Genomic DNA, 21984 nt, shown 5'->3' with positions numbered 1-21984 from the left:
CACCACTAGCGCTAGTGTACCAATTTGTTGCCCTTCTCCCCTGCAGGTGGCCCGGTTTGCTGCTCCTGTCCCTGGTCATTAATAATTATAAAAAAGCAATGAAATTTCATAGACAAAAAACCTTACAATATCACATTAAGGCTTCTTAGACATTATCTGAAATTTCACAAAACCTACTGAATTTCTGCCACTCATACTTAAAAAAGCAATGAATTACGATCATTAAGGCTGATGCCTCAATGGATGTGTTCCTTGCGCAATACAGATATGGTATGCCATCACACCCTTAGTTAACTGCAGATTCAGCACTCTCACAGAGTGAGATTGCTGTCACTCACAAAATGGTGGAGCTGGTAATTCACAGAATTGTGTGCTCATTTGAATACACACATGCAGTCTATGCAACTGAGGTCTGAGCAGAAGATAGAGCTGTGCAGACGGGATAAGCGTGGGGTGGATGGGGGAAGAGACAGAGTGGTGTGGATGGGGGAGACAGAAAGGCGTGAAGAGGAGGAGAAGATTAAGCAGCACAGATGGGGGAGCCAAAGTGATGCAGATGGGTGGAAAACAGTGGTGCAGATTGGGCGAACAAAGTGATGCATATAGGGGGAAAACAATGGTGCAGATGCAGGGGAGACAAAGCAAAGTTTGGGAGAACAGAGCAACATGGATGGGGGTACAGAGTGGCATGGACATGGGAAGACAAAGCAGTGCAGTTGGGTGAAGACAGATTGGTACAGATGAGGGCATACAGACTAGCACAATGGGAGACCACACTTTTGTAGGGATTGGGGAAGGCAGATTGGGGTGGATGGGGGGGAAGACAGAGTGGTCCAGGTGTGGGGAAGACAGAGTGGTGCAGATGGAGGAAGAAAGACTGGCACAGATGAGGGGAAGAAAGAGTGGCATGTCTGGGGGGAAGATAGTGGTGCAGATGGAAAGAAAGAGTGACACAGATGCAGGAAGACAGGGCGGTGCAGATGGGGAAAAACAGATTGGTGCAGATGAGGGAATAAAGAATTAGCGCAGTTTGGAGACCACACAACTGTAGGTATTGGGGAAGATAGAGCACACTGGAAGTGCAGATAGTTTACATGCAAATAGAGAGTATGATAGTTTTAGAAATTAGGGAGCTGAATGTGTATTCTGAATGAGATGGATGTATGAAGTGAGAAGGATGTTGTAACCTGGTGGGATTGTTGTGGTGAACAAATGAGAAGATTGTGGGCACTGAGTGGGATGTGCATGCCACATAACTGCTCAGACCTCAGTTGCATAGACTGCATATGTGTATTCCAATGAGCACACAATTCTGTGAATTAGCAGCTCCACCATTTAGTGAGTGACAGCAATCTCACTCTGTGAGAGTTCTGAATCTGCAGTTAACCACAGGGTGTTATGGCATACCATATCTGTATTGCACAAGGAACACGTCCATTAAGGCATCAGCCATGGGGAGGGGGGCAGGACATGCCCCCCGCCCACCGGGACACGCCCCCTGGTCGCCGGAACCTGCGGGCAGGCTGAGATGATGGTTGTTCAGTCTGTTAGAACAACCATCATCTGCAGATATATCTTCAGATAACTCGATCTGGAGATATATCTGTATAGTGTGTACCCACCTTAACACTGCTTAGTAAATAGACCCCTTAATGGGACATATGAAACCGTAAGGTTTTTTGTCTATAGATATCTGTACAATGCATTAGACATGATTGCCACCATATTAATAATCTAGATATTTATACGGTTTGTTAGTTTTTTAGTTTGATTATTGATTACACATGTTTCCTGTCCACTTATTAAATATGGTGATTTAAGGCATTTTGGACATAAACTCGTTTACTTGCTTTTGAGCTTAGTTTACCATAGCAAAACATGTTGCGCACCTACCTACACAACTTGACTAGACTACCTATTGGATTCTTTGAACCCTGTGAATATTTTGGATCTCTTCATTCCCTAAACTACCAGCCTTTGTTACAGAACCTATTATTCCAATGGGAGACACCAACAGCAGTTTTTCAAGTTGCAAGACTCATACACTCCATCATACTGGTAACTTGTTCTTCTGCCAATTGGAATTTATTGGCTGGTTCCAAAGTATATATTTCACATTTTCATTTCTCATGCATGAGACTGTTTCAATTAATATGGGTCCATGAAGACTATTTTTCCTCTGATGTTAGTTCATGCGCATGGGATTTGTAAGTGTTTTTTTATATAAAAATGTATGCACTCTTTTCTGAATTGAATATTGCCTTATCAACAATTTTTGTTATGTATATGTGTTTGTATATTTATTAAATATTTATATTTTTTTACTCTATCAAGCCACCCCAAACTACCTTTCTTGAAATCTACTTTTCCTTAATTTTTTATATATATTTGGCAATCTTACCGTTATTTTTAATTACGGGTGTGCACCGGCCACTTTTCATGTTTGGTTTTGGATCTGGATCTTTCTTCATGTTTTGGATCTTAATTGGTTTTGCCAAAACCACTCTTCCAGGTTTTGTGTTTTGGATGTGTATTTCTTTGGAAAAAAGCATAAAAACAGCTAAAATCACAGAATTTGGGTTTTTTTGTTCCTACACTATTATTAACCTCAATAACATTAATTTCCACTCATTTCCAGTCTATTCTGAACACCTCACACCTCACAATATTGTTTTTAGACCAAAAGGTTGCACTGAGTTAGCTGGATGACTATACTAAGCGACACAAGTGGGCGGCACAAACATGTGGTTCATCTAGGAGGCACTGCAGTGGCAGACAGGATGGCAGTTTGAAAAACTAGGCCCCAAAGAGTACATACTGCAAAGAAAAAAAAGGTGCAAGATGGAATTGTCCTTGGGCCCTCCCACCACCCTTATGTTGTATAAACAGTACATGCACACTTTAACAAACCAATAATTTCAGCCCAGAGTCTGCCACATGACTGTGGCTGAAATGATTAGTTTGTTTGGGCCCCCACAAAACAAACTGGCAAAAAATCTGTCCCTGCACAAACTGGCTCTACAGAGACAAGATGTCATGACAGGTGTGCCGATGAGAGTGACAGGTGTGGCTAACACGCACACAATTTTTTTTTTTTTAAACTTATTTATTTTTCGGGCAGCAGCCTTGCCACAGAAGAATCCTTGAGCATGGCTGCAGCTGCTGCTGGGAGTTGATTTTCTCATCCCAGAAGGCGGCCAGGGAGAGTGCTTTCCAAAAACAAATAAACAATTTACTTAAATAATCCTTTGCAAACCTTCTAAAGGCATTTTCCAACCTGTACAGGGACATAAAAAAACATAGTTAGTGGCCTCAAAGTACCACTTAACCAGCACAGATATGTGGACAAGCGTAAGATCTATGATTTAAGTTAGGGGTAGCCAACCCTGGTCCTCGAGAGCTGCCAACAGTTCATGTTTTCGAGGTCTCCTTACAGAATCAAACTGTAATAAATAATTAACTCCACCTGTGGATCTTTTCAAATGTGGTGCTGAGTAATGAATACATCTGTGCATCAGCTAGGTCATCTGGAAAACTTGAGCTCTCAAGGACCGAGGCTGGCTAACCCTGATTTAAGGCCTTATGTTGTGTCTTTCTTGAGAATTCTGCACCTGCTTCTGCGGCTAGGAGTGGATTTTCATCCCAGAAGGAGACCAGGAAGAGTGGTTCCAAAAACAATTGACTTAATTAATCCTTTGTAAACCTTCTGTAAAGGCATTTCCCAACCTGTACAGGGACATTAAAAAAAACAGAGTTAGTTAGTGGCCTTCAAACTGCCGTTGTTCCCACTGTCCACTTAACCATATCAGATATGTGAACAAGCAGAACAGAGCATGCAACATTTCAGATTTAAGGTTTAAGTCTTACGTTGTGTCTTTCTTGGGAATACTTTCTTGAGCACCATGCATACTTGCTGGGAGTGGATTTTTTTCATCCCTGAAGGGGACCAGGAACAGGAAGCGTGCTTTCTCACTGTCCACTTAACCATATTACTTAGATATGTGAACAAGCGGAACAAAGTATTAAATGTATGATTTCAGTTTAAGGTTTAAGTTTTGTGTTGTGTCTGGAGATCATTGAGAAAGCAGAAAAAGAGCTCCACCACAAGCAGCAGATAACTAAATTCACACACAAAGGTTTAGTAGAAATAGATACAAAACCAGATCAGATGTTTACCCTGGAGGATCTGTCTGATTATGGTGCCCCCTAAGATTGTGCAAATTCTGCCAAAAGAGAGACTGACACCACGGCTAAACATAAGTCACCTTCTGCATGTGAATTGTCTCATTTGCATGGGGAAAACCCAACCCTCAGATGAGATGGATCTCAGCCATTGGACAACATTGAAATCCCCATTAAAAGTCACAATGGAAGACTACAATGTGGAGAATCTTTCTTCACAGTCAGTAGAGGCCTCAGAGAACATGAAAAAGATGCTCTAGGTGCTGAACTTCAAAGGATTTCTCCATCATGTTCTGCAGTGTGGAAAGGTTTCATTCACATGTTTCTATAAATCAGTTCAATGTTACAGGATTCAGAGTGTCTGGCTATAAAACCCACCTTGGGCATTTTTAGGCAGCATAGCCCTGCACCACACAGGACAGCACCTATATAAATTTAAGAAGGGCAGCGGTCTACACCACAACACACAGGACAGCACCTGTAAAAATTATTTGTATTTTATATTTTGGGGCAGCATAGCACTGCACCACACAGGACAGCACCTGTAAAAATTATTTGTATTTTTGGGCAGCATAGCCCTGCACCACACAGGACAGAACCTGTAAAAATTATTTGTATTTTATATTTTTGGGCAGCGTAGCCCAGCACCACAAAGGAAAGCACCAGTAAAAATTGAAGAAGGGCAGCAGCGTACACCACAACACACAGGACAGCACCTGTAAAAATAATTTGTAGTTTATATTTTTGGGCAGCATAGCCCTGCACCACACAGGACAGCACCTGTAAAAATTATTTGTAGTTTATATTTTTGGGCAGCATAGCCCTGCACCACACAGGACAGCACCTGTAAAAAATATTTGTATTTTACATTTTTGGGCAGTGTAGCCCTGAACCATAAGAATACTGAATTTAAACCTCTATACGCTCCTGCCTATGCCTTCTAAATCCTGCCTATACCTTCTAAGTCCTGCCTATACCTCCTAGAATTTACGCTATTTGCATATGCACTCATACAGTAAATAAATGCCTTCAGACTTTGAGAAATGTGTTTCCAATGCACAAAGGTTATTATTCAATATAAAAACAGTAGGTTACACGCTGTGATCTAAAGACAATTTAGCGCAAAGAAATCATACAGACCCAAGGTACAGTTATACATACGCACGCGCACTGGGACCAGTTACCGGCATCAACAAGAAACCTCCATCATCAGCATCAGCAAGAAGACTCCAGATTGGGATCAGAACACACATTTATACCCTTACAGAAATAGGCAATACAATAGGGAGGTTTGTTGTGATCCCTTTGGTTCTCCATCACAGTGTATCTGTTACAGGACATTTAACAGTTCGATTCAACTGGACACAGATCAGCCTCCGACAGCCTTTTGTCTCCTTTTTCCCGCTGCATGAAAATCTAAGCTGCTAACATTACAAAGTACATTTTGGTATTTTAACTCTCTACAGTCCATAAGTTGAGAATGCATGTTGTGATCTTCTCACCAATGACACCGGAAAGCTGTTGAGAAAGAGTAGATCAGTATGCTACCAAACATGGTTGGCTTATCATGTACTAAACCTTAGATATCAAATAATCTTTATTTCACAATATTAGTAATAACTGAATAAACTTTGAATATTACACTTTGAAGCTATGGAACCTTTTACTTGAGTGTGCAGTGTGTATGTATTAGGGGTTTGGGAAAAGATGCTAGTTAGATTTATGTAGTGAAGACTTTTAACTTGGGGCAGATGTGCACGCATGCAGCTAATAAACCATTCGCTAATGTGCGTATTTAATGTGCATATTGGATATGGGGAGATATGCGTTCCCATAATGCTAATAATATATGGTCGCATGATGCTAATAATAACATCGCCGTATGTACTTAAATGTGAGTTTCTCTAAAATGGCGCGGGACGGCCATTCGCAAAATGGCATCGTGCAGATTCTTATTTTTAAGATGGAGTCTGGTTGCCATTCGCAAGATGGCATCGCTCCAAGCTAATTTTACACTTATTCTGTCTCAGCCACTAAACCAGCTTCGACAACCACACAGGACAGCCCCTGTAAAAATTATTTGTATTATTGGGCAGCAGCCCCTTGATAGGAGCACAGCACCCCCGTGCACCTACCTACGCCAATGACAGGTGTGGCTGGCTAACACGGCACACACACAGAAAATTAAAAAAAAACACTGGTGGTGGTAGGTGAAGAGAGCACCCCCTGAACACAGCACTACAGCCAGCCAGCCCCTATGGACAGGACAACAGCCAGCCCCTATATGGAAAACAGTAGCCAGCCAGTCCCTATGTGTATGGACAACAGTAGCCAGCTTCCAGCTCCCTCCCTCTTTACAGTAGCCCAGTATTGTAATGTATATAGCTATATAGATAGTAAGTAGTGTACTAATAAGTTTATTATTTTTATTTATTATCACAACAGTACTGTAGCCAACAGCTCCCAGCTCCATTCCTCTGCCAGCCCCTATGAACAGGACAACAGCCAGCCCCTATATGGACAACAGTAGCCAGCCAGCCCCTCTGTATGGACAACAGTAGCCAGCCAGCCTCTTCACAGTAGCCTGCCAGCCAGCCCAGTATGTATGTATCACACAACACTAGCCAACAGCTCTCAGCTCCCTCCCTCTGCACGCAGCTCCACAGCCGGAATGAAAAATGGCAGCGATCGCGGGACCTTTTATAGAATCCAAAACCTGCGAGAATCCGACAGCGGGATGATGACGTTTTGCCTCAATTTCAGTTCCAAGCCAGGCGGGAAAACCCGAGCCTGACTCGGTTCCTGGCTCGGACCGGGAGGGCTTGGGGGGCTTCGGATTTCGGAAATCCAAACCTGCTCATTCCTATTTTTAATACATATTATCCTATCTGCTTTCATCCTCCTTTATTAAACTATTCTTCCTTTCCCACACATTCTTTCATCCACATTTACTGTGTTTTTTAATATATATTTGATAATTAAATGTTATATTTAAGACATCTTTTTCTACATTATTTTGTTTTTAAGAGATCCTTTTCATATACTGCCTTACTGCTTTATAGTTTCCTGCCTTATCTCATACTACTATCCTTTTCCAGACCTCATTTTCTCCAGCACTTTCAATGTGTTTTATTTAAATTGTTAAATGATATTAGACAATGTCTTACACAGAGTTAGAATGTGTGCCAGTTAGGTAGGGGGGGACTGTGGTGTCCAGGCAGCCAGGGAGATTTCTGAGTGAAAGGAGAGCGTAGGGCCTCCCTACAGCTCACTAATAGACTTGCGCTAGACACACATCTCTGGATCATTATATAATACTATATTTAAATTGTCCCTCTTAACTATTTGTCAGTATGTTATCAGAGTCTTCTTTTATTACTGTTTAGTTCCCAATTTTAAAGAGCAATGGAATAAGCTGGCACTACTGTATGTAAGTAAATGTTAATAAAAATAATAATAATAATAATAATAAATATATATACAAGGCTGTTAAAATTAAAGTATACCATCTTAGAGCAGTGTAAAACGAGTTCTAAGGCTCGTATGTAAGAGAGATTCAAAACACAGGTACTGCAGAGGATGCACTATTTATTTGACAAAAAAAATGATTTGCAAATTTTGTCACCATGTGGCGATGTGACGTTACAAACCACGTGAAGAGCACTACAAATTTTAAATGTTTTCTCCATTGTGGTCAATGGCAGATTCCATTTGAAGAACAGCATTCTCTGTAGCAGAATGTAACATGTCTGGTCAGCAAATTATGTCTAATGCTGTTTTTCTGATCTGAACCTTCCCAATACACCTGCTTCTTCAGAAACCCTACAATTAAAAGTCACTTGGTGTAAGGTCCGACGATTGGAGTGGCCAAGATGTCAGAATGTAGCGGCTGATTACCCATTGCTTGGTAAGGCACTATCATAGCAATAATAGTGTTGTTCAAGTGATTTGTATCACCACATCACCACTTGGTGACAAAATTGTAATTATATATATTTTTTTCATTAAACGGCTAAGGCAGTAGTTCCCAAACTGGGTGCCTGAGGGCATTTGCAGGGGTGCCTCTGAACTGGTGTTCCAGTCCCAAATAAAATGATTTTTAGTCTGTGTGATAGGCAAAGCCAGTGCTAATGATGGCAAATCAAAAAATATGTGGACAAAAAGGATTGCAGCCCTGTCATCCACCACATAACGGAACCTAAGGGTGACATAGAAGCACAATTTACTTCATTTAATTTTTGCCGAATTTCTCAATAAGAAATTTTGGGCCCAGGGGTGCCATGGAAAAAATGTTGATACTCTAGGGCGCCGTGATTCGAAAAAGTTTGGGAACCACCAGGCTAGAGCATCCTTTGAAGTTACCTGTTGTGTCTTGATTATGTGCCTTTAAACTTGCTCCAAAGTGCTCAAAAGGCTGGATTCAATAAGCTGCAAAAAGCCGAGATCATCAAAAAGCGCAATGTTTTCACCTCACTCGCATGTTTTGAGGTGAATTTTTTGCCTGCTTACTAAATGCGTGCACCCGCTTTTTGCCCTATTCAATTGTAAAACAGGTGAAAACGCATATTGGCGAATGCAGCGAATAGCGGAACTGTCGAAAAGGTCAGTTTTTTGGGGGGGAATCAGTCTGTACCCCCAATAAAGCCTAACTCACTGGGGGAATCAATATATAAGTGTATTAATAACCCTAATAAAAGTAATTAGGGTACTTAAATTGAGTCAAAGGGCTGTTATATGCATATTTGCATAAGTGTGGAAAAATGATGGAAAGCATTTTTTGGGGGGGAAAAAATTTGCTGTAGTTAAATTGGGGGTACATTAAAATGTATATTTTTGTGTCTATAAAGTGCAGATTTAAAAAAAAAAAAAAATTGACCTGCTGCAGCCACCTGCAATCCTAAAAACACCTGCCCCATCCATACAGCACCCCAAAATGCCTAGCCCAGTACTTTAGACCCATTTTCCAACACTTTTTTATTTTTTGCCCCAAAAATTACATCTTTTTGGGGTGAATTAAGATAAAAAATGTTTTTGCCTAATTAGTCATTAGGGGGGGGTGTCCAATGGGTTCTGAACCAAGTCCCAACATTTGTACCCCAAAATATGGATTTTGCACTTTCCTCCTGCCTTTTGGTGGAGAAACTTTTTCACCTTCTTTTAACTATGGAGCCTAGGTGAAAACGTCCTTGAATTGAATAGGGCAATACTTCAGAAACAGACGAAAACTGCGCATCAGCAAAAACTTTTCGCAGATCGCGGCTTTTCACCTCTAATTGAATACGGGCCTAAGTAGGGATAATTTAATTTTAACAACCCTGAGAAAATACACACACTTGTCAATAACATAATATTGAATCAGTTTTAAATAGCTATTATTTAGGTAATTTAATTATACAGAAAATAAACTATTTTGGGGACATTTTTTGGAAGAAATATTAGAAGGCCATAGCAGTTAAATTGAGTTTCACATGTGCCTCCCCTGATAATTAGCTAACCAGTCTTTATCAGCATTGGTCCAATATAGAATAATTATTTAATTTTTATATTCCATTAAATTATAAGCTATTGATATTGCTTTATGAATACTTGTATGTCATATAATACAGTTTTCTTTTAATATTTTTCTTAAATCAAATTAAACATCTTACCTATCATACCTTAGTGCGTGCGTGTGCCTGTATATATATATATCGAACATTCCATTGAACAACAGTTGGCTTAAATTGCACAAGGGGGCATTTAAATGCTCAGGTTGTGTAAATTGTCAACATTTAAAAACAGGTGATTCTTTTGTTCATCTTGTTACTGGAATGAAATATAAACTGCAATTCCGCATGAACTGAGACTAGATATGCGGTACAGGTTGAGTCTCCCATATCCAAAATGCTTGGGACCAGGGGTATTTTGGATAATGGGATATTCCGTATTTTGGAATAATTGCATATCATAATGAAATATCTTGGGAATGGGACCCCAATATACTCACAGAATGCATTTATGTGTCATATACACCTTATACACACAGCCTGCAGCTCATTTTATACAATATTTTCAATAATTTTGTGGCTCAAGCAAAGTTTGTGTACAGAAATGAAATAAATTTATGTTTCATTTACACCCTATACACACAGCCTGAAGGAAATTTTATACCATATTTTGAATAATTTGTGCTTTAGACAAAGTTTGTGCACATTGAACCATCAAAAATCAAAGGTTTAATTACCTCAGTCATGCCAAAATTATTCAGTATTTTGGAATATTCTGTATTTCGGAATATTTGGATATGGGAGACTCAACCTGTATATGTCATCATGTGCCCTTGTAACATGATTTATGTGGGGAAAACCATACGCATGATAAAAGAAAGAATAGCCATGCATAGGTCTTCTATTAAGAAAGCATTTTTGAAGATGGATTCAAGCACTCCGCCAGTGGCTAAGCATTTTGTTGCCATGGGACACAGCTTGTAAGATTTTAGCTATATGCCACTGGATCACATTCCACCACTGCATATAAATTACTGCTACAACATGAGTGTCATTGGATGACTTGGCCTTCACCCTGCAATAGACGAAGTAGCTTGGTTCCGCTTTCCGGCGTCACTTCCGGTTTGGCGGACCATGGCTATGCCGTTCTGTTGGAGGATGTGCTGGGCAGCGCGGGCTGACGGAGGTGGGTGCACAGTGCCGCAGGTGATTGATTAGGTAAGCATGCCTCTTATATAAGCCTGTCTTTGCCTTCACATGTTGGATGCTGCCTATTGAAAATGGTGTTTAACCGAAACAGCTGTCGGGGAATGGCATGACAGATATGACTTCCAGACTCATGGTTCAGTAGAACATGATTACTTGTCTGATGATACATGATGTCCTGACTGTTTTTGGGCTTGCTTCATAAGTATATGGCTGCTTAAATGGCATTTTATGGCATATTAAACATTTTGATCTTTTGCATCTATATTGGAGTGCTGGTATAATCCTCTTGTGGCAACTATAGAGGATTCATCTATATGTATATATATATCTATATGTATATATATATATATATATATATATATATATACATAGATCCCTTAATCTCTAAGCATTGGCATATTATCTTACCATAGGAAAGTAGTTAAAGCAAACTAGCTATTGCTGACTAAGACAATTATAATTTTCAATTAATTATTACGTACAATTTACATCACTTTATTTGAAAAATACAATAATTCCAATAATAGAAAAGTACTTACCTAATGCATAGCTGAAATAATTTTTTTTTTATTTTCAGTTAATGTGTTTGTCAGTTGCAATGCTGATAGAAATGTGTTATATTTTTCTTTAATCATTGATCCTTAAACCAAACAGTACTTTTGTCCTTAGGATCTTCAGTACCTTAATTTCTTTCTAATTACCTTCTGCTCAACCACTAATTAAAGTTGCACTGATTGACCTACAGTAAGCATAGTAGTAATCAATATACAAAGAAAGTTATAGGTTAATTATACAGACAGAACATTTTTAATATCTAACTTATCTATTATTTAAAGTTAATCACACCACTCCATGTAATCAAAAATAGTTTAAACAGATGACTAAAGAGGCTTTTAGAGTGTCGGGGTATAGCAGCAGACCCGGAGGTATGGAGCATACACATGGTCAGATTTGTCAGATGAACGATATCGTTCAACGATTTGAACGATTTTTTAAACGATGAATGATTTGAACGATTTTGTCAACAATTTTGTCAACGATTTGAACGATTTGAACAATTTTTTTGAACGATGGACGATTTGAATAATATTGGCCAAATCTGACACTATTTTAATGAGGGAAAATCAAATGAGAATGATTTGTCCAAATACAATGATTGACAGGTGTGTGTGTGTGATATGGTGGGTGTGGCTACCCTGACGGAATAAAAAGGTGGGGGCCATTTTAAAACTTTGCATTTCTTGCTCTGTGGCTAGTTTGGTTCAGTTTATACCAGCTAAACGTCGTTGCATTGCCAATTTGCTCCACTTTGTTTTTGGCTTGCCTTTTACAAAGTGTGTTTATTGTGCAATTGTGACATGGAACCCATTCATCAGCGAATGATGGTGGCCTACGCAGGAGTCGCAATTTTGTCTGAGAGGGAGAGGGCCGAGAGGAGGAGGAGGCCTCACTCTTGCTGGACAAAGGAGTGGCTACTGCGGAGGGATACCATGTCCCATATGCCTTGTTGATGGAAATTCGTGAGAATAATCCGGATGACTACCGGAATTTCTTGCGGATGGACAACGTCGTCTTCTAGGAGTTGCTGCGACTTGTGACTCCTGTTATCCAACGACAGGATACGAATATGAGGAGGGCCATATCGGCTGAGGAGAGGCTGGTGGTTACCTTACGATATTTGGCTACCGGAAGATCTATGGCTGGCCTGAAATTTGGTTCCCTCAATTCACCACAGGCTTTGGGCGTCATCATACCGGAGACGTGCAAGGCCATATACCAGGCCCTCAAGTCCCAGTACTTAATGGTAATTTAAATGAGTACTTTTTGTACTAACTTAATAGCATGTAATGACACACTGTGGCTTATTTTTTTTGCAAACTATTGTTTTGTTTTGTTTTTTGTGTGGTAAACTTTAGTTGGTGATCTTATTTTTCACTGTCAAAATGTATCCACATATTAATTTCTTTAGATAATTATGTGGTGAGGTAAATCTTTGCAATAAAAATGCATTAATTCCTTTGCGTATCAATGGAGTTATCCAAAAAGTGCTGTATTTGTGTTTGGGGGTTAGAAATGTTAGGGAACCCCCATGCAGCCTTACGACAGACCCACAAAAGAAATATGTTGTATTTCAAATCACCTGAATAACAACAGAACATGTGGCCCTTTTTTTGCAATGTCCCTAGTCATGGTTCACCCTAATAAGTAGTGTCTTCTTTATTAGTACCCCCTATGCAGTGGCCACAGTAGTATTCCACCCCTATATAGTACCCACAATAGTAGGCAACCGTATGCATTGCCCCCAGTAGTAGTGCTCCTTATGCAGTGCCCCTAGTAGTAGTCCCCCCTATGCAGTGCCCACAGTATTTTTTCCCCCCTACTATACTGTGCCCCCATGAAGTGGCCCCCCTATACAGTCAGCCCTATAGTGGCCACCCTATACTGTGATGCCTGTTTTTGCAGTCCCCTAATGCAGTGACAGTGCCCCCTATCAACACATCAAAAATACTGACCTTAATTGCCACACCTGACACAAACATAAATGACCGCTGCGAGACTCAACTCTTCTCTTGCACTACAGTATGGTTGAAATTTCATGACGTCTTTCCCATTAGCTGTTTCCAGGAGAACCTGGATTGTGGGGTAGCTGGTGGCTGGGTGTATGTAATTTTTTTTTGTGTGGCCTGAACTCCCCGCGGTCTACACTACACAAGCGGAGGGGACACTAGCGGCAGGTGCAGACATGGGCCGCTAGTTTGGGGAACCTACGTGTTTGGGGGCCCATGTACAACCACCCCTCTTCCCCCCCCCCCACTATACCGGCCTTGCTAAGTGGTTTTTTTACAATACACTATTTTGGTCACTAAGTTTTATCTTATATAAGGATGCCATTCAAACAGTTTCCTACTGTCAATATTTTTCCAAAAAAACAATTGCCTGGCAGATTATTGTTTTTGCACTCTGTCTCGGAAAACACTGCGTAGTAAAAAGACCCTTTTAAATACTGTCATTGTTTTGTCATAAAATTAATAATTTTCTGACACTTCTTTTCTGTTTTTATTTTCAGTTCCCTGCTAGTGTTGTTGATTGGCAGAGCATTGCTGCAGATTTTGAGAGGAGATGGGATTTTCCAAACTGTGGTGGTGCATGGCAAACACAAACACATCAGGATTACCCAACCCAGTAGTGGGTACTTGTACTTTAATTACAAGGGCTATTTCAGTATTGTGCTAATGGCTATAGTTACTGCCAAGTATGAATTTCTCTTCATTGACGTTGGAAAGAATGGTCGAGCCTCCGATGGTCATTTTATGACCGGATGGAGATGAAGACATTAACTCTTCCTACTGCTAGTGATTGTACCCATGGTTTATCATTTGTTTTCGTTGCTGTTGAGGCATTTGCCTTGCATGAACATGTCCTTAAACCATTTGCCCAACAGACACTGACGTCAGAAAGGCGTATTTTTAACTATCGCCTATCCCGAGCCCAAAGAACAGTGGAAAACGCCTTTGGGATTCTGAGTAATAGGTTTAGAGTTTTCCACATGCCTATAAATCTCCGTGTTGACAAGATAAATTGGGTGGTTCTGGCAGCTTGTGTATTACATAATCTATTGCTGCGTAAAACACAAGGACAACTCAGTTTGACAACTGGAGTTTCCAACGAACCTGCACTTCAAAACTGGGCCTCTGTCAATCCTCCTTTGCTTCCCCAAGGTGGCACAGCAGGGGCAAAGCAAATCAGGGAGCGATACCTCTCTTATTTTAATTCTGAAGGTGCCGTTCCTTGGCAGGCAGACCGTGCCTAAAAGTTAGTAAACTATTAACAGTAAAACAATGTCCTTATTTTGACATTACAAGGAACGCTTAATTAAAAAGTTTTTGGTTATACATGTTATTGTGTTGGCCTTGAATTCATGTCTCTACTTATTTTGTTCTTGTACATTACCAAATTCAACAGCCCCAATCAGTCCTGTCAGCTGGCATTCGGGAGGGATGGAACACACATACACATCCTGTGTCCGTCTGGTCAATAGAGTAGGTTTTTTGTTTTGCCAAGTCCTGGGAATGCTACGGAGACCAGCGCTATAGGTGAGTATGATTTTTTTTTTGCAGCGCCATTCATTATGGATATTCCATCTAGGATAGGTAAATATGTGTGAATGGGTAGGTGTGTGTAATAAAGTTATACTGGACACGGTGCATGTGTTGTTTTTTTTTTTCTTTAACTATTTATTTTACAGTGAAGTTACAAGTGCCGCATGTCTGCTGGCACTTGTAGTTCCACAAGTGCAAAATGGCAGGCATGCTGGCATGCTGGCATGCTGGCACTTGTAGTTCCACTGTAAAGTACAATAGTCTTACATTATTTGGCCCCCACCATTACCCCCATACCCACCGCTCCAGGGGTGGGGGGAAGAGCCCCAGGCTCCAGCGTAAGCCTGGGTGCATGGGGGGGGACTCCCCCAAGATCACCGGCTTGCGATGACCGACTTGGGGTGCTAATGCTTTGGACCTGGAGCCCTGGTGATTGGGTCTCCGGGCTGTGGCATTACACCCCAGTTGGTTGGGTCTGGTGCTGGTCTTAAATATAGGGGGATCCCCACGTTTTTTTTACCCCTATATTTAAAACCAGAACTGGTCCCTGCAGCCTGGAGTTGGTTTCTAATATACGGTGGAACCCTACACATTTTGTTCCCCATATTTTTAGAAAACACCACTGGCTGGCAAACCTGGGGCTGGTTTGGCTTTTGGGGGGGGACCTTATGTCATTTTTTAAAAAAATTTTTACAACTTTTTTTTACAGGTACAACACAATGTGATTTTTTGGTAAATATTCTATGGACCCCCCTAAATATAGACATAGAGGATTACTAAGATTGCCCCCATGTTTATCTCTTGAAGGAAGATGGGGTTTCTAATAGCAGCGCCAGGTGCATCAATGTGGCTTTGAAGAAGGTGAAGCAGAAGAGCATTACTAATTTTATTAAGGAAAAAAAACTATGCCCATCATATTTGGTGAACTTGAAATTAGGGATCAGTAAATATTTAAGTTCTTAAAGTCATTTAAAAAAAAGTCTGGAAACCCCCCCCCTGCCGCAAACAGATGCAATTATTAAAAAAAACCTGAGCCATATCAGAGTCAATTTGGCTAGTTTTTAACTTTGTCCCCCAACAATGTCTTTTTTCACCCCCAAATTAAATTGTAATTTTTTGGGGTCTACCAATTTGTTTTGTAAATGCTTTTTAACCAGGCCTCCAGTGCGCTCATTAACCTGTGGATGACCACCCACAGCTTTAGCGAGTGGCCAGGATGACGACCATTGGGGCTTGCAACAAAACTTTTGTGGTAGGGTCTCATTCCCGCAAGCCACAGTGAGCTTTTGGCTCAAATTGAGCTGGAAGTTCGCCACTGACATCACTCCCAATGTCAGTGTAGCCGCCCACAAACGTTCAGCGTTCCTTCAGAAATGCCTACGTTTGAACAGCCACCCCCCTGCCCGCCTCCAAAATGGCACAAACTGTCGATCAAGAACGACAGCCACCCCGTTTTGGTGCGAGACCCGGAGCAAAGGAGTGCCCATTGTCGGGATGCACATGCACAGAGGGGGAACATCAATCTACTTGCAAGCGTTGTATGATCGCAAGCAGGTCTGAATCTGGCCCACTGTCTGGTCACTGATTTCAATTTGTTTATTTTATTTTTACATTCCAAATACATTAATAGTTTACTTAAAAACATTTAAGTAAAATATGTTAAAAAATAAAGACAGACAATTTTTGAAGTTCAAAAATAATTTTTTGTTTATTTATCTATAACAATGAAATAGCCCTGGAATACCGGACAGGATTTTGTGGGTTGTACCAAGCCAATGAGTGCCTTGAAAAAAAAGAATACTCAGATCGGGGCAACAAGGCTTCATCAGCTGCTGCTGAAGTATTGCAGGGGCCAATAAACAAATGCACCCATAACTGGGTAAAGCAGAAGATAGAATAATATTCCGAACAATGTCAGAGGAAGACAACACAAAATATGGAATGCCAAACATTCTGAAGCAAGGGCAAAAATAAGGTGAAGAAAGTCCAACATTATGATATTATGACCAAGTGTCCAACATCCTGGTGAAAGAGAAGGAGAAATCAGGCTAAAAAATAATTAACAATCATGCCATCAAAAAGCGTGTGTAAAAAAATTAGGACTCATAAAAATCGTCATGGACGATTCGTGCATGACGAATCGTGCATGGGCAAGGGTGGCCAATGCACTCCCAACAGCAGAGTGAAGGCCAATTGAGGAAGGGACTTGAAGGTTGGATGGTGACGTATGGGATCCCGACGCAGAATGGGGAGAGATTTGTAGAGGAGGATTTAGGGGAATCGGCGCAAGGAGGTGACTGGTAGTGGTTTCCGTGGGAACACTTAGCTGGGGTATGTATGGGCTTATCATCGTGGTTTCATCCACCTCATCTGCCATACCACGATAGATAACCCCATATATAAGCTGCCTACAAAGATGTTGGGTTCGGGGCTTCATCTTCCTCAACTCATTGCCCATGTTGAGTCCAAAAACTGTAAAATCGTCCGAACTCGTCTGAAGAACCTCCTCAGCACGTGTTAAAAAATTTTCAGCCCGACCTGGTCCGGAACTTGAGGCTTGCGCCGCCTTGCCACCCGACCTCCGCTTCTTGGCCGCTGGCTGGGGAGGTGGTGGTGATGGTGGCGCCTCCACAGTGCTCGCCTCAAGTTCCACTAGCTCACTGACCAGAGGCCCAGGATCCACTTCCTCCGTTGGATGAAGCTAGGAGAGAAAAAAAAAAGTATTATCTATTTTTTTTTTTAAATACTTGCAGGATAAAATGTCGTTTGCTGTTGAAAAAAAAAACGTTTCAAGTGATACCATCATCATTACATACCATCTTTAAACTAAATTTAAAAGGTCCGAAAAATGAGTAAAATACCATATAATAGTGTATATACTTACGGAATCCTGAGTCTCCGGTACTTCAACAGGAGGAACCTCCTCCACGTCCTCATCCAGTGAGCTAACAGACCCAATCTCCGGTTCTTTTGCCAGGACGAAGGACAGAGGCCCTGATTCAGAGCCGTTCGTTAAAGGCAGTACGCTCGTTGCGTTCCGATGTTGAGTAACCGCGCATGCGTCGGTGTTACACTGCGCATGTGCGTATGGCAGATTGCGATTTTTTTTTGTCTCGTTCGTCAAATAGCGTACAGGAAGTGACATGTCAAATGTGATTGACAGAACAGGGCGTTTTTGGGCGTTGACGGGGGTGGAGATGGAAAAACGCAGGCGTGGCGAGGCGTTTTTGGGGCGTACATACATTAACAAATGCGAACGTCAAATGTGTTCGTACAAACTCATACGTCACTGGATGATCCTCTTTCCCTTCAAAATGCTCGCACAGCTTAGGGGCTGGATAACTCGACCACAGTGGCGATGGCCTTCTCCTCCGTCCCGGCACTCCACGATGTTGCATCGATTAATCGCGGCTTGTCAGAAACTCAATTAGTGTTGGATTGAAAACCGGCTTGGTATGTGTTTGGAAAGCAGTTTTTTTGGATAGCACAAATCCGAACGCAGGTGGAAATCATAGCTGCTAATGTCAAGATTACACAATCAATTAGCGTACATTTGTGGTGGTGTATTTTGCCCGCAATGTGTTCGTTTTTGGACTATTGTAACAATAATGTCATCATGTTTAGGTTTGGTCCCTCATTTTGTGTTTGCAAGGTGTTTTTTACTCCTTAGGTAATGTTTTAAACGTTCCTTAACGAGCACTTTTTTTACAATGTGTAATTTTTTTTTTGAACGTTGTTGGCTTGTGGGCCCGGATTAAAAGTAACCCATTTTGTCAATAATGTCAGAATACAAAGTCGTACATTTCTGGTAAATTTATTTGTATCCACCCATAAAAAAAAACACATATTGAACTACAACATTTTAGGCAGTGTTCCACAATATTTATTAATTGTGCAAACAATAATTTTTGAATAAACGTAAATGTAAAAATTAAAAACAATTCACAAGAAAGGAGAGGGAAGTTTTGACCAGAAAGGAATATGAGGCAAGCACAGAAGGAGTGTGGGAAAAGTAGCCAATGGTGTCACCGTTTTTTCGCCCGTTTGGCTGGGGGAGGGAGGGCGCCAGACCGGGTCCGGGATGTCATCGGGCTGGCCTGTCCAGAGGCAGATGTTGTGGCCTCTGGACTAGGCACAGGGCTAGGCACATTTGGAGGATTGGCTGATGTTGTGCCAGAGGTGAAGGATCCTGATGTTCCGGCAGGAAGGGAGGTCGGCTCCACCATGTGCTGGCGAACGAGTTGCTCCAGGGCAGTGGCAATGCGGATGTTGGCCCTGGTATTTTCCGCCAGGGCCTGACCAATGGTCACGTTGGCCGCAGCATTTTGCTCCAGGGCCTCAGCCACCCGTACCAGACTGGCGTCCATCCTCTGCAGAATCTCCGTATGGAAATCCGATTTTAAATTGAGTTCTGTGAGGAGGGACACTGCCTGCGAGGGGGATTGCCCTGGACTGGCTTCTGCAGGGTCCTCAGCCGGATGTACTGGTTCCTCCCCTGCAGAGCCAGCAGAAATTCTGCGGCCAAGGCTCCCCTCTGGAGCAGACTCATCCGCCTGTGTCTCTGTTGGAAAAACGAGAAAAGCCTCACATTAGAATCTACATATTGGCACAATAACATTTCAGAGTTGGTGACATCACAACATTTACCTGGGACAACATGAGGAGCCGCAAAGTCTGGCATGTCCGTATCCATGTTTGACACGCCAAACACCTCCACAGGCTGCACACACCCCTGTGCCAGCTCTTCTAAATCAGTAAACTCCAATGACACAGGGGTGGGACCTCCACCTGTCCCCCTTGCATGCCTAGCCCTGTGTGCCTTTTTTTGTTTCAGGCGATATTTGAAGTCTTGCCATCTGTGGGTTAAATTGGAACCATTACTTTTTATTTGATTTGGTTGTTGGTTTTAGGGTGGTCAAGTGTTTACTTACCGCTGTTTGACATCCCGGGCTAGACGGACATAATCACCCACCCTATTGACATCCACGGCTACCTCTTCCCACATTCTCCACTTATGGCTTGCACTTATATTCCTGTCTGCCTGTGGCAGGATGTCCACACACTTCTAAATCAAAACCTCCATCTCCTTTCTTGTGAATTGTGGCTGCCTTTTCTTTTTGGCAGCTTTGCCCGGAATACTGGGCCCAGCAGCCTCTTCCATGTCATCCTCCTTACCTATTTGGGGTTAATTTGAACAAATCTCAACTTCCCAACTTGCACAATAATATGTTTATAATTAATCATTGAGTCAAAATGCATGAAATACTTCCCGCCTGACTGTTGTCCATTGTTTTCCTGGTCTGTATCCATGTGTGTTGTTCCAACTAGAAATACACCAGAATTGTGTTTTTGTCTCGTGACATATTTATACATGCGTCCTTATTTTGCGGCCGCATCATTGATTGTGCGTTCCTCTGATCCTTCCTTAATTTGGGCGGGAAACGAAACACTATTTATGGGTTGGGGCGTCTCGACTCGAGGTGGCGTTTATTGAATGTTGGAGGTTTACGTTGGTTGGAGTTGATTGTTGGCTGGTTTAGGAGATTGCGTTTATTGTGGGGTTTTTTTTGGTTAGCGGTTTTTCTTGGTTTTCCGTTCCTTTTTTTTCACTTTTGGTTTTTTGACTCGTTTCCAGTTTTGGTAAGTTTGGGGAAGTATAACTTCGGGTCAATTTGTCTCTCATTGTGGTGTCGATTTTTCTAATAAGTTTTTTCCGTCATTTCATCTCTCTTAGGTTTTTTTTTGGCTCTGCCCCAAAGACATTTTGGTCCGGTTTCTTAGATATTAGCTCTTGGTAAGTTCATGTGTTAAATTGTTTTGGAAATGTTCTTGTTTGTCTGTACGCAACTTTGGTTGGCCTTCCACATGTAACGTTGTTTTTTGCCAAATCGAACTCTGTGTTTTTTGATATTTTTTTTTGCGGCATTATTGTGCCCTGTATTTGCGAACTAATTAGCGCATTTTTACTACTTGCTATTGTGCCCTGTATTTGCGAACTAATTAGCGCATTTTTACTACTTGCTATTGTGCCCTGTATTTGCGAACTAATTAGCGCATTTTTACTACTTGCTATTGTGCCCTGTATTTGCGAACTAATTAGCGCATTTTTACTACTTGCTATTGTGCCCTGTATTTGCGAACTAATTAGCGCATTTTTACTACTTGCTATTGTGCCCTGTATTTGCGAACTAATTAGCGCATTTTTACTACTTGCTATTGTGCCCTGTATTTGCGAACTAATTAGCGCATTGTGAAATGTGTATTCATCCCTTAATAAAGTTTTTTGTCGCCTGGAGCATTGGTTGATTACATTTGGCCTCTATTTGACGTAGTGTGCGTAACGTCGTTTTGCTCTTGGGCCAAATGTGTGTGTGTCCCCTTTTATGTTTTGTGTTGCTTAAATTTGTGATAATGACATGACCAGCATAAAATGATGTATATTTTTGATGTTATTATTTGCAGTTACAACATATCATGACAATACCCCGGCATGTAAGCATCAATGGATGGTATTTGAAAGCAAAGTTACATGTATTTTTATTGGGTGTTGTAAAAAGGCTGACCTTCCAATGTTGTCATTTCAGGTTGATTTGGGTCGGATTGTTCTGGCCCTGCTCCCGGAAGCCGACCAACCTCAATCTCGTCCCAGGCATAGGCATCGTAGGCGTGCAAGGCCCCAGATATTTCGAACACGTGTCACCCTTTTTGGAATGCCAGATGATGAGGTTTTAAGATGATACCGTCTTCCTCCAAAAATCATCATAGACACTCTCTCATTAATAGAGAGTGATCTTGAGCGGCAAATTGACAGTCCAACAGCAATTCCACCACTTATGCAATTAATGGCGGTGTTACATTTCTGTGCCTCAGGATCATTCCAAACAATGGTGGGAATAGTGGCGGGCATATCACAATCCTCCTTTTCCCGGATCCTGAGGGTAGTGATGGAGGCACTTTTCAAGCACCTCCATCATTTTATTCAAATGCCTTTGGATATGGGTGCCCTT

The 21984-nt window shown here is 41.5% G+C and overlaps 1 protein-coding gene across 1 annotated transcript in view; it reads left to right on the top strand.

Annotated features, from left to right (window-relative positions):
• Window positions 1-21984, top strand: part of ADCY2 (adenylate cyclase 2) — a 1382785-nt gene that overhangs the window by 1037005 nt on the left and 323796 nt on the right. The window lies entirely within an intron of this gene.

This window comes from Taudactylus pleione, unplaced genomic scaffold (genome assembly GCF_031769625.1).
Source record: "Taudactylus pleione unplaced genomic scaffold, aTauple2 ptg000309l, whole genome shotgun sequence".
NCBI lineage: Eukaryota > Metazoa > Chordata > Amphibia > Anura > Myobatrachidae > Taudactylus > Taudactylus pleione.
This window is presented reverse-complemented; position numbering and strand designations above follow the sequence as displayed.